Source organism: Apium graveolens, chromosome 4 (assembly GCF_009905375.1).
Source record: "Apium graveolens cultivar Ventura chromosome 4, ASM990537v1, whole genome shotgun sequence".
Lineage (NCBI taxonomy): Eukaryota > Viridiplantae > Streptophyta > Magnoliopsida > Apiales > Apiaceae > Apium > Apium graveolens.
The window spans coordinates 296,235,922-296,249,293 of NC_133650.1; the positions used below are offsets into that span (position 1 = coordinate 296,235,922).

Consider the following 13,372-nt stretch of genomic DNA (forward strand, 5'->3'; position numbering starts at 1 on the left):
ATAATAGTTTTTTTTTATTTTATTTTATACCTTTATTTATCATGTCATTTAGCTCATGCATATACCATGATCCCTTTTGCGTTGCTTTACCGATTGATTTGTGATATTGATACAAGTGTAGTGATAGCGTTAGAGTGATGATTGAGTCTTGTAGGTTGACATGCATGCTAGAAACACTTGTAATTTCACTAAGTCTTAGAGTATGCTTAAGGATTAGATGGTTGTCATGGTTTGATGGTTTTTGAGGTTAATCTATTGATTATGCTTAGAATTTATGATAGGCCCTTAATGATAAAAGGCATTAAAAGAAAAAATTGGAGTAAAAATTGGAATTCATTGCTAATTGTGGCTAGGCATTGAATGGCTAGTAGCCAGATCGTATTTTTATGCGAGTAGTCTAGGGTTGAGCAAGATGGAGCGAAACGCACTTGCTCAGAAATTTGAAAAAATATAGAGAAAAAAAAGAAAAAAAAAAGGAAAGAAAAAAATAAAGAGTTAATGCATAATTGATCACGAGTGGGCTCTTTGGTATTCGAGTTATTAAGTTCTTAGGGGACTTTGTGCCTAGTGACCTAAGGCTTTTATAGTCTGGGATCCGCTAACCTAACGCTCGCTAAATGGATGCCATTGCACAAGTCTTTTGTGGACCTCACTCATTGCACGGTCAAATAAGCGTTTGTTCTTGTGTTGAATAAAAGCATGATTCCGTAATAAGCTCCAGTGAACTTGAAGTGTTATAAGTCATTTTGTGCCTAGAATTTATTCTTCCTATAATCATGTGATTACCTTGAGGATAATCGAGTTATGATAATTGATCTAGTTTCGAAGCATATCTGTAAGCATCCGCACACACCACGTTTCTAGTTGTATGTTAGTTTGCATGATTTGATTGATCTTTAATCGCCTAATTGAATTTTTTGAGATGTTATGAGTTGGTTGGTTTAGTCATTGTGAGGGGGATCGCTGCATTTCATGTAGATTGCATTCATACATGTTTTTGTTTTATTTTTGATTCTGTGACGCTTGAGGACAAGCATCGATTAAAGTTTGGGGGTGTGATAAGTGGCATTTTATACCACTTAGGACGTCTTATAATGGCTTGAATTGATGTCTTGAAATCAGGTATTTTGTGTATTTGATGCGTTTTTCTAGTGTTTTTGTATTTCAGGATATAACTTGCGTATGAAGGAAGAATTCATCAGAAATAAGCCTAGGGAAGTGCTTGGCATTGGATGTGGGAAGTTAGGAGCGGAACGCAGGAGAAATCAGGAGCAGAATGAGGAATTTTCCAGTAGCCTGCTGGGCGCCCACTCAGGAAAGCTGGGCGGCCGCTCAGGATGCTGGGCGCCCGCTCAGAAATGCTGGGCGCCCGCTCAGGGGCGAGAAATTTAATTCTGATTTTTATGAATTCTTATTCTATTGGACTTCTGAGATGGCTGGTTCTTGTGGGCTTCTATATAAGTAGTTCTCAGAGACGTTTCGCAAAAACGGGTTATTAAGCAAGGAGCAAGGAGAGAAGGAAGAAGACTGTTATAGCACATCGCAACGAAGAAGAGGAAGCATACGTTTTCTTGTGATTCTTTTATTCGTTGTATCAGTGGATGCTAGTTTTCTTTACTTTGAACCTTATTACTCTTGTGACGTACTCTGGTTTTAATAAGTATTTTTATTAGTTTATATTGTGTGTTATTATCATGTTTTCATATGAACCCATGTTTACTACGAGTTCTATCATGGGCTAATCGTGATCATGGGGTCGTAACGGATTTACTATGGGATTCTTTAGTTAGTTGTTTAATACCTTAGTATGTGATGATTGTATGATATCTAGCATAGGTTGCGCTTATTCGTCTTATGTGTGTCGTAAACATATAAGATAGTCTGTTAATCTCCTGTGAAGTGACGGTGGATATTGAGGTTTAGAACTTGCCATGCTAGCATAGGTTCATGTATATGTATGCATGATTAGTGGGTAACTCTAACTGTTTTACTTGCCCTGTGTAATCATAAAGAATAACTTGTGCTTAAATCGTTATGTTGTCAAATTCTGTAGACATATAGGGTCTCAACATAATTGATGCCTATTCAACTTCTATCTTAATTGTGGATGTTTGGTAGAATGGTATTAGTACAACAAAAGTTGGCTTTTATCAGTTTCGTGTTGTTCGATTAATATTATCACCGTTACATGCTAAGGGTAATAACAATAATTACTGAAGGAAGTAGTAATGAAGTTATGATCTCATGTGTGTTTAATATTGTTAATTCAAGTGTTAATTAAGTGTTTAATTCTCGTAGTTAATTGTAGTTAATAATTAGTTAATCAAAGTTAAGTGTTATTGTTTTGACATTGAGAAGTAATCATACATTGGTGAGTAAGTGTTAATTGAACATAATTAGTCTGAGTCTCTGTGGGAACGAACTAGAAATTATTCTATATTACTTTTGAAGGCGTATACTTGCATGAATTATTAGCGCGTGTTTTCGCCCTAACAGTAGCATGTGTAGGTGCAAAATCAGGATATATGGTTGTGTATGAGTGAGGATCAGAACTTACTAAAAACTGTTTTACAGATTGAGGAATTTGGAGGGGTCTTAGTATATTCTTCTTATTATCAGTAGATAATAAGTCTGTGAAAGCCCTTTTGTGAAGTTTAAAGGGTTCAATTGTCTCACTAAAGTTTTGAGGTGCATTAGAACAATAGAAATTGTATATAAGCTGATGAAATCTAGCAAAATATACTATGTTGCTATTTTCTTTCATCCTATCACATATAAACCCTAGAACAGCACTAGCATAATCAAAATGAGTTTGATTAATAAGAGCATACCCAATTTGCTGACTCAGGATTGGTATAACATCAAAGTTGGAGCATTTGTTGGCAAAGGCTTTGGTAATACAGGCGAAAAAGAAGCTCCACTCCCTCCTGATATAGGGCCTCTTCAATTGTCTCAGCTTGGACAGAGATTTCTCACAGCCAAGATTTGTCATCATGTTTTGAAGTACTGACTCTCCAACTTGTGAACTGTAAGTATAGTTTTCTGGAAGATGTAATGTTTGTCGAACAGTTGATAAGGTTACCAGGTGCTCATCTTCCCCTGTTGTAAAAATGATACTTGGGGACCCATTTTCACCACCATCATCATATACCCTAGACCTTCAGAACTCCATAATTTGTTTGCCTGAGAGAAGCTGTGGTTGGGTCAGAGCATAACCAATTTCACTTCGAGCAAGAAAATCTTGAATGAAGTGAAGTTCAGAAGGAGCCTCGTCCTTGTTGAGAATAGCCATGTAGTTGTTGGGAACAAACTTGGCTCCATCATAGATAAGGTCCTTAGGTGCTATTTCTGTGAAAAATTAAGTGAAAAGTTATGTGTGTATAAAGTGTTTGATAAAATGCCTGTGAGAAAATAGCTTCAGAGAATAATAGAGAGTGAGAGAGAATAAGAGAGAGTAGAAAGGAATAAAAGTAGGTAAAAGATTGGAAAATCTTTTAACTCTGCTATTTATACTCTCCACGTGACAATGGCTCTTTTTGGAAGTAGAACAAACATTTTACACCTAGCAGCATGTAAACAGTCAAAACATTATTAGTGGGCACGATAAACGTGCAGTAATTATTGCTCACATGCGGTTATTAAAACAAACACGCAACCCATTAACCAAATGATTATCACTGTTTTTATCTCACTTAATCATTTTCTGATAAATATGACCGTTACAGTAAATACCACAAATAAGTCAAGTAAATAAATAATGCCACAAAAGCATCAGAATTTGCATCAGAACTTGACTATTATCAGAATTTAACGGTCATCAGAACATGGCTCCTGTACTCAGAAAAATGAATGACTGTTTCTGTGATTCTTCACACAAATACTGACTGGTTTCTTCAGAGTTTAATCATGAGAATTTGTATCAGAATTTGTCCTCAGAATTTATGCAAATAATACTTAACTGTTTGTCAGAAACAACTTAATCGCCACAGTAATTTTCATCATTCATATGGAATGATAATGTGTGTTTGTGCAAATGATCAGATAAAGATTAAAGTCTGATAAACTTCATTATATCTTAGAAATAAGGCATAACTAAGAAAAGTGCTTAAAATTTGCCTTTAATTGTGAAATCTACTATAGAATAAAGTTATGCAAGAGTCCACCTCAACTGTTTGTGCTCATTTTATGCATCTTTTGAAATTCTTTAGACATTGGCTTCTCAGTGTAAGTGAGTTACAACTGTCATCAGAATTTATGATGTTATCAGAATATTTCTCCAATAATCAAAGGATGTGAAAAGTCATCAAGAAAAATTTATCTACTTTTCTAATGCATATAACCTAATACCAGCAATGCACTTGAGTCTTCCCTTTCACATATTTACTCTAGATCTCAAAGGAGTACCTGATTTTAATTTTTTTCTTTTCTTTTGTTTTCTTCAGATAAGTGAGGCTTATCAAGCATGTAGTTCATCCTTAAGATTTAATGACATCAGAATTTGACAGATAAGAAGCAATAATCTAGTTTGTGACTTAGTAATAAGATACACAAAGTAAATTTGACTAAGATCAAAATCAGAATTTGCTTGTGTAATGAATTTCCACATAAACAACTAATTCAAACATGGGATATATAGTTTGTTAAAGACTACTAAGTAAACATCTAACACAATAATTCTCATTGGATTGAATAGTCACAACATATTCAAGACACTTTCAGAGTTTATAGAATCACATCAGATAACAAGCAGTGTTTAATATTTTACAATTTAAGCACAAATTACATTGAGATAAGAGAATCTGTAAACACTGATCATAAAGTCTGATGCATGAGAACAAAAACTAAACAGATTTTGAGAAAGAATCTGAAACCATTTCAAGTACATTTACCAGTCTTGTAAAGGTAGCTTCACATAGTGGTTTTGTGAAGATATCTGCTAGTTGTTGATCTGTTGGAACAAAATGCAATTCCATTGTACCTTCCATCACATGTTCCCTTATAAAATGGTACCTAATGCTGATATGCTTTATCATTGAGTGTTGAACTGGATTACTTGTCATAGTAATAGCACTTTGATTATCACAGTAAATGGGTATTTTAGAAAATTCTAACCCATAGTCCAGTAGCTGATTCTTCATCCAAAGAATCTGTGCACAACAGCTTCCTGCAATAATATACTCTGCTTTTGCAGTTGATGTGGAAATTGATTTCCGTTTCTTGCTAAACCAAGAAACCAATCTGCTTCCAAGAAATTGGAAGCTTCCATTTTCTTTGGTTCAATCTGAGATAGAAAGGAATGATAGAGACATTCATTTGTTGTTGTTGTTCTAGTTCTGACACCTGTTTCAGGATCTCCAATTATTAAGTCTGGTGTATGCGATTTAGTCCCCCATGATCCATGCTGTCTCCATCAGCATTTCTGATGTTCCCCCTGAAGTTATGTTCTCTGAGATTCCAGAATTTGAGTTGGATCCTTCAGGAATTGAAGAATTAGAGTTTCCAGAATTGTCAGAATTTGGCTCATCAGCATTTGATGAATCAGAACTTGAAGAGCTAGTAACAGGTTCTGATGCTTCTTGAGAGTCTTGAGATGTGGTATAATCATCAGCTTGCTCCCCCTGAACAGGTGCATTTTCCCTTGGAGCAGTTACCACAGTTTCAATGACATCAGAATTTAACCCGTCAGAACTTACAGGATCAGGATTTAGGTCATCAGAATTTACAGAATCAGAATTTGCATATTCATTTTCAAGTCTCAGCTGATCATGATCATTGAAATCTTCAAGTCCAGTAATATTTTTATCATCAAAAGATACATTGATAGATTCCATGACAACCCTTGTTCTTAAATTGTAGACTCTGAAGGCTTTTGTGGAAAGTGGATATCCAACAAAAATTCCTTTATCAGCTTTTAGATCAAATTTTGATGGTTGTTCAGGATAAGTCTTAAGAACAAAACACTTGCATCCAAATACATGAAAGTATTTCAGATTTGGCTTCTTTTTCTTCACCATCTCATATGGTATTTTTCCATGCTTGTTTATGAGTGTAGCATTCTGTGTAAAATAAGCAGTCTGCACAGTTTCAGCCCAAAAATAGGTTGGTAGCTTTGCTTCATCAAGCATAGTTCGTGCAACTTCAATAAGAGTCTTGTTCTTTCTTTCTACAACTCCATTCTGCTGTGGAGTTCCAGGTGCAGAAAATTCCTGCTTTATTCCATGCTCTTTGCAGAACTCTTCCATAATTGAGTTCTTAAACTCAGTGCCATTATCACTTCTTATTATTTTAACAAAATCTTTGACTGACTTATTAGCTGTCTGACATAATCAGTTAAAGTATATGCAATTTCATTCTTCTTGTGCAAGAAATACACCTAGGTGTATCTTGTGAACTCATCCACTATAACCATAGCATATTTCTTCTTTGTAATAGACATGACATTAACTGAACCAAATAGATCAACATGCAGTAAGTGATAAGGCTAAAGAATTGAGGATTCAGTTTTGCTCTTGAATAAAGATTTTCTTTGTTTTGCCTTTTGACATGAGTCACAAAGACCATCAGGAGCAAATACTGATTTTGGCAGTTCTCTCACAAGATCTTTCCTTAATAGCTCATTTATGTTGTTGAAATTTAAATGAGAGAGTCTCTTGTGCCAATTCCAGCTTTCTTCAATTGATGCTCTGCTTAACAGACAGATTGCAGAACCATCAGAATTTGTTGAAAGTCTGGCTTCATAAATGTTACCATGTATGTGACCTTTCAGAACCACTTTGCCTGTAGAACTACTTACAACTTCACAGTGTTCTTCAAAGAAATCCACATGATAACCTCTGTCACAGATTTGACTCACACTTAGCAGATTGTGTTTAAGTCCTGAGACTAGAGCTACTGATTCAATTATGACATTCCCAAGATTGATATTGCCATATCCCAGAGTCTTTCCCATGTTTCCATCTCCATAAGAAACTCCTGGGCCAGCTTTCTCCACAAAGTCTGATAGCAGGGCTTTATTTCCAGTCATATGTCCTGAACATCCACTGTCCAGAACTAGGATGTTTTTCATGTTGCCCTGTAATCACAAAGACCACTATTGGTTAGTTTTAAGGACCCAGACTTGCTTGGATCATTTGGCCTTTTTAAGTTTGTTAGCATTTGCAGCGGATTTTGTTTCAGAGTTTATGCTAACATGCTTTATATCAGAATTTACACTAGAAGGAATTACACTAACTTTCTTTAAAGAAGGTTTTATTTGATAATAATCATAGTATAAACTATGATATTCCTTACAAGTATAAATAAAATGCCATAAACTACCACAATGAAAAAAAGGATTTTGTGGTTTAAACCTAACAGACTGACTCTTAACTCCTGATCTATGAGGTAAAAAGTTTATATCTTTATTTTTCCTACAAAAAGAAGCAAGATGGTTAGAGTTTCCACAATTATAGCATTTCTTTCTAGGAGCATTAGGAATAGGCATATAATTATTGCTTTTATTCACACCTTCCTTTCCATTCCTATTTTTCCTAGCTTCCTTTACCTTGTTCACATTTTTAATCTCTTTCAGCTTATACTTAAGCTGCTTCTTTGTCATTAAGCCAATATTTACCACAGTTGGTTTACCTTGTCTTAGTTTGTCAGATGTTAATTTGTCCTAAACTTCCTTTTCAGATTTTTACTTGTCAGAATTTGACACAAACTTGACAGGATTAACTTTAGGCTTTTCAGCTTTCTTGGTAAAGTTTGGTTTAGATGACACGGTTTCCTCTTTATCTTTATCATCTAGATAACCTAGTCTTTCTTTCCAATTTCCATTTTCTAAGATTTTCTGAGTTGTTCTTCCATAGTTAGTCCAAGTTTTGATTATCTCCTTTTCCTTTTCCAGTTCAGATTTAAGAGATTTATTCAATTTTAGCAGGTCATCTTTAACATAAAAAGCCTCATCTCTTTCTTTCTGAGTTTGATGGAATATAACTAACTCCTTTTCCAAGTAGTCATTTCTGTTTCTAAGAGCAAGACTTTCGGATTTTAATCTTTTATTTTCTAAAGTCTGATCTCTAAAACTAATGAACATAGTTTTAAGATATAATCTTAGCTCAAAAATATCATCAGTATGAAAAGCAAGAGTTGAATGAGGTACCTTCAATTCAGCAGTTCCAGAACTGCTATCAGTATTTTCCATCAAAGCATAGTTCACCTCTTCTTCAGAATCTGAAGTGTCTGCCCAGTTTTTCTTCTTTGTGATAAGTGCCTGGCCTTTATCACCTTTTCCTTTCTTGCAGTCAAGAGAGATGTGGCCTCTTTCACCACAATTGTAGCATTTGACATTTGAGTTGTCTCCTCTGTCAGACTTTCCTCCTTTGCCTTCAGTCTTTCAGAACCCTTTCTTTTCATAACTTCCACCTTTCCTGGAAAACTTCTTACCCTTTCTGAATTTCTTATAGACTATATTTGTGATACCCTTCATCATAAGAGCACACAGTTGCATCATCTCTGCATCAACATCCACTTCAGATAAATTTTCAGATTCTGAATCATCATCATCAGAATATGATGACTCTGAATCAAACTGTATGATGAGAGCCTTTCCTTTTCCCCTCTTTGAGACAATCACTTTAGGAGATTCCTCCTCAGCTTTAAGTTCAACTATCTTTGACTTTCTTTCATGTCTTTTTCTCCTTTGATCCATCTCAAGTTCATGAGTCTTGAGCATACCATAAATTTCATCAAGATTAGTTTTAACAAGGTCATAGTTGTCTCTTATGGTAGTAGACTTCAAATCCCAATTTTCAGGAAGAGCTAAAAGGAAATTTAGATTTGAATCTTCAAGATCATATTCCTTGTCCACCAGTGATGATCATTCAAGAGTTTGGAAAATCTGTCATATAAATCAGTTAGTGACTCATCAGATTTTGAGTCAAAGTGCTCATATTCCTGTGTGAGTATTGTCTTCCTATTCTTTTTGATGGCTTCAGTTCCCTGGCATCTTGTCTCCAAAGCATCCCATATTTCCTTTGCAGTCTTGCATCCAATTACCCTGTTTGACATGACATTGTCAATTGCACTATGAAGCAGATGCCTTGACCTTGCATCTTTGGCAATATATGAGATGTCTTCAGGTGTGTAATCACCTTTCTCCTTTGGTATCATCTTTACTGGTTGATCAGCAACTGCAACAGAGAGCTTGATAGGCTTATATGGTCCATCATTAATTCTATCAAGGTATTCTGGATCTGTGGCTTCTAGAAATATAGCCATCTTTACCTTCCATATAGGATACTCAGATGCTCTCAGTATGGGAACCCTAATACTCTCATATCGATTGTGAGTTTGATTGTTTTGAGTATCTTGAGTTTTGGTAGGCTTAGGTGGAGATTGTATTTCGTCAGACATGATTGTAAACTGGATCTCACTATTTGTATATCAACAGAGAAGCTCCGATACCACTTGTTAGGTCATACAACACTATAGAAGGGGGTTGAATATAGTGTTTATACAATCAAATCGATTTAGATCACAAGTATGTAACAGTAATCAAGTTTATTCGATACAATAAGCTCTGTTACAAAGTAGGTTAAACTACTCTCTCAGTGATGAACAATATCACTAAGAGCTGATAGGTTATAATGTATAATCTTTTCGTGAATGATAACACATATAGTGTAAACCCTAAGCTGCGATTATATAGTACACATTTACAAGATATCTTCTAATTGATATGGAATATAATTTTGCCTCCTAAAATATATCAATCAGATATTATCTTTTTACAAGTCTTCTAGTCTTCAAACTCTAAAGCATATCTTCCAGTGTTTTAGTCCAGATCTTCTCATATAAATCAGCCGCATTCCTTATCTGAAGTCTTCCCGCACTTAAGTCCTGATATATCTTCTGATTCCTTAAGTTCTGATATAAGTTCTAAATTCAGTAAGTTCTGATTTCCAGTAAGTCCTGATAAGTCCTGATATTAAGTTCTGAAACTAAATACATCAGATTAGTCATGACATCACAAATATATCTAACAGTTATCCAAAGCCTGACAGACTCAAACTTGTGGAAGCTCTAAGAGGGACACCAATAATAGAAGAACTTAAAATTCTTGTTTATTTAAAGGACCTCATTAGAGAAGAAACAAAGCATACAATATTTGTCTGATATATGTGTCTGTTTAACTCATGCAATCATCTAATGTATAAATGTTGTACTTTTATCAATTTTTATGTGTTAGTCTAATTTTACATTGTAGCTTGGGGTTAGTCTTGTTAACAGGCATGCATTTGTGATAAGCAATCTTCTCACAAATTGGGGGAGATTGTTGTGCAAGACATGCCTATACAATAACAAGACTAAATCAAATTGACAACCCTGAGTAAGTTGTATTATAATCTTAGTTTGCATTTTATATTGTACCACTTAAGTCTGTAAAAATGTTCAATGGCAGACTGGAATCTTTTTCTATAAACAGTATCAAGCCTAAGAATTCTATCTGGAAGAAAATCAAGAAGATCATGCCGCGGAAGAATCATGAAGAAGCTTAGAGTTGAATAAATCTATTTTGAGAAAATATTCTAAGTCAAGATCTCTACAAGTCACAGATTAAGTGTTATAGAGAAGTCATTCGAGAACTCCAGAATGACTTATCGAGAAGTCAGGAAAAGCTACTAGAGAACTCAGAGATATCGACAAGCCAATTTGAAGATATGAAGAATAGAGATATCGACAAGTCATTTCTTCACTAGAGAACTCAGAGTTATCGATAAGCCAAGTTGTCACTAGAGAACTCAGAGTTATTGATAAGCCAAGTTTTTACTAGAGAACTCAGAGTTATCGATAATCCAAAGTGAAGACATGAAGATGAGAGATCTCGACAAGTCAAATTCTCTTATAGAGAACTCAGAGACTTCGATAAGTCAAAATAACTGTAGAGTATTTAGAGATCTCGATAAGACAATATACTTATCGAGATGTCAAGTTCTCTATACACCAAACTGGAGATTTTGAGGTAAAAGTCAAAGTACAAAGTGCAGACCAGTTAAATATCCAAGATTAACAATCAACAAATAATCTAATCAGTTGGATTGACAAGTCTACAAAAGCAGCTTGAAGAGTACAAGATCAAATGCCAAGATTAACTGGAAAAGTAAAGTCACAGGCGTGCAAGATTAGCAAAGATACACTAAGCCTGAAATAGAAAGATTTGGTTATCCAAAAATAGGGTTTAGTACATGCTATTGCATGCTATGTAATAACTAGTGTTTACTGTTCTATAAAGTAAACACTGGATGCTTTGTTAGCTGTAACAATTAAGATCAGAAATCTTGTATTCTCTCAAGGAAGAATCTAAGCTCTTTATCAACAAAGAGTCTAGAAATTTTGTATCAAGACATTCTTAATTTTAATAGAAAATTAAGTGAGTTTTGAAAGATCTGTGTTTACTATCGTTATATGCTTAATTTCAGTATTAACACATTTCACTACAAGGTTTAATTTACTTTGTTCATCACCATAAACAATTCAAAAAAAGCACAAAAACACATTCACCCCCCCCCCTCTGTGTGTAATTCATTAACTAACAGTATATTATGAATCGTATGACAAATATGAATGATCTAGATGAGATTTAGCCCTCCTATATTAAAGGAGTGATATTATTGGCCTCTTGATTGAGTAAGACTATAAAATGCATGGCCGTGCTCAAATACTGATTTGTTTAATAGTTTACTCATTGATCAAGCAAAGAAGGATTAAACGTTAACAGAGGATGACACAATGCATGCCTCGAGTTTGATCTATAATATAAGGCTAAAGTGATTATATTATATTATACATTATTAACGAAAGGTTTAATTGAATCGCCAATTATTATTATTACTTGGGGAACAATGATGTATTACTAGATGCCTCTCATTGTTTATAATTTTATTATTAGAAAATAAAATTATTGCCAACGTAATAATAACCTAAAGGGTCACACACAAAGAACGTTTAAAATTGAGTGTTATTTAAATTATGAATTTAAATATTTTATTGTTGTTAATTCGAATTTAATTATTAAATTAATTAAGCGAGACTTGATTAATTGTATATATATTAGAATTTGAATTTAATAATAATATAACCCAAAATCAGAATGGGTCTTTTTAGAATCCCATTATGATTAGGGTTAGGCCCGAATGTCCTCTCTCCCTATATATACATTAAGATGTATATTTTAGGGTTTAGAAGTTAATCACGTTTCTAGAGAAAAAACCCTAGCAGCTCTACATCTCAGAGAGGCTAGAGAGAGAGAGAGAGAGAATGAGACAACCAAATCGGCGAGTACCGGCTCCGGTGATCGTTAGACGATCGGACGTTCGTGTGGATACCTTTGGAGACTAGATCTTCGAAAGGAGGGCTGCTGTGTTGGTTCATCAAGATCAGAACGCCCATTACAGTCAGAAGGAAAGCTTTATTAAGGTAAACATCTATTCTCCATAATTATCCGTTCATTATACATAGATCATGCGGTAAGGATTCAAGATTTTTGTTTTTCATTGCGTTTAATGATCGAATTCCTAACACCCGTTATAGAAGTAATTGATTACCATCCAATCAGGCATTCCATGATGAGGACACTTTTTAAGCATCTCCTTGTAGCGCTCCTAAGCTTCACATAAAGATTCTTTCGATTGCTGTGCAAATTGAGTAAGAGCATTCCTACTTGCAGCTATTTTTGTCATAGGGAAGAATTTAGTAAGAAATTTCTGAGAATTATCCTCCCAAGTCGCAATAGAACCTGTTGGTAGAGAGTGCAACCAGCACTTTGCTTTATCCCTCAGAGAAAATGGGAAAGTCTCAGTTTCACAAAATCTTCCGAAACACCGTTGAACTTGAAGGTGTCGCAAATCTCGATGAAATCCCTAATGTGCATATTGGGATCTTCCATTGGAGCACCCCTAAACTGGACTGAATTCTGTACCATTTGAATCATGCTAGAATTGTTTTCAAAGGTATTAACTGCAATGGCTGGTCTGACAATGCTAGACTGAATGTCATTGATTTTCGGTTGAGAATAATCCTTCAATGCTTTCATTTCTGCTGCTGGTTCTCCCATTGCAATGATCAATTCTGTTTCTACTTCTTTTAGTGTGTCCTTACAAGATTGAGAAACTGTTCGCATACACGCTTGTTAGGGCGAAAACACGCGCTAATATTCACGCAAGTATACGCGTTCGCAAGTAATATAGAATATTTTCTAGTTCGTTCCCTCAGAGACTCAGACTAAATTATTGTCTAATTAAACTCACTCACCAATGTATGATTACTTCTCAATGTTAAGATAATAACACTTAAAATTGTTGATTAAATATTAACTATAATTAACTACTTA

At 34.7% G+C, this 13,372-nt stretch overlaps 1 non-coding gene across 1 annotated transcript; it reads left to right on the top strand.

The window, feature by feature from the left end:
* The first annotated feature begins 12,600 nt into the window (after positions 1 to 12,600).
* On the top strand, positions 12,601 to 12,707 carry LOC141721932 (small nucleolar RNA R71). The gene has a single exon (XR_012574972.1). It is a non-coding gene; the product is annotated as a small nucleolar RNA R71 (small nucleolar RNA).
* The last annotated feature ends 665 nt before the right edge of the window (positions 12,708 to 13,372 follow it).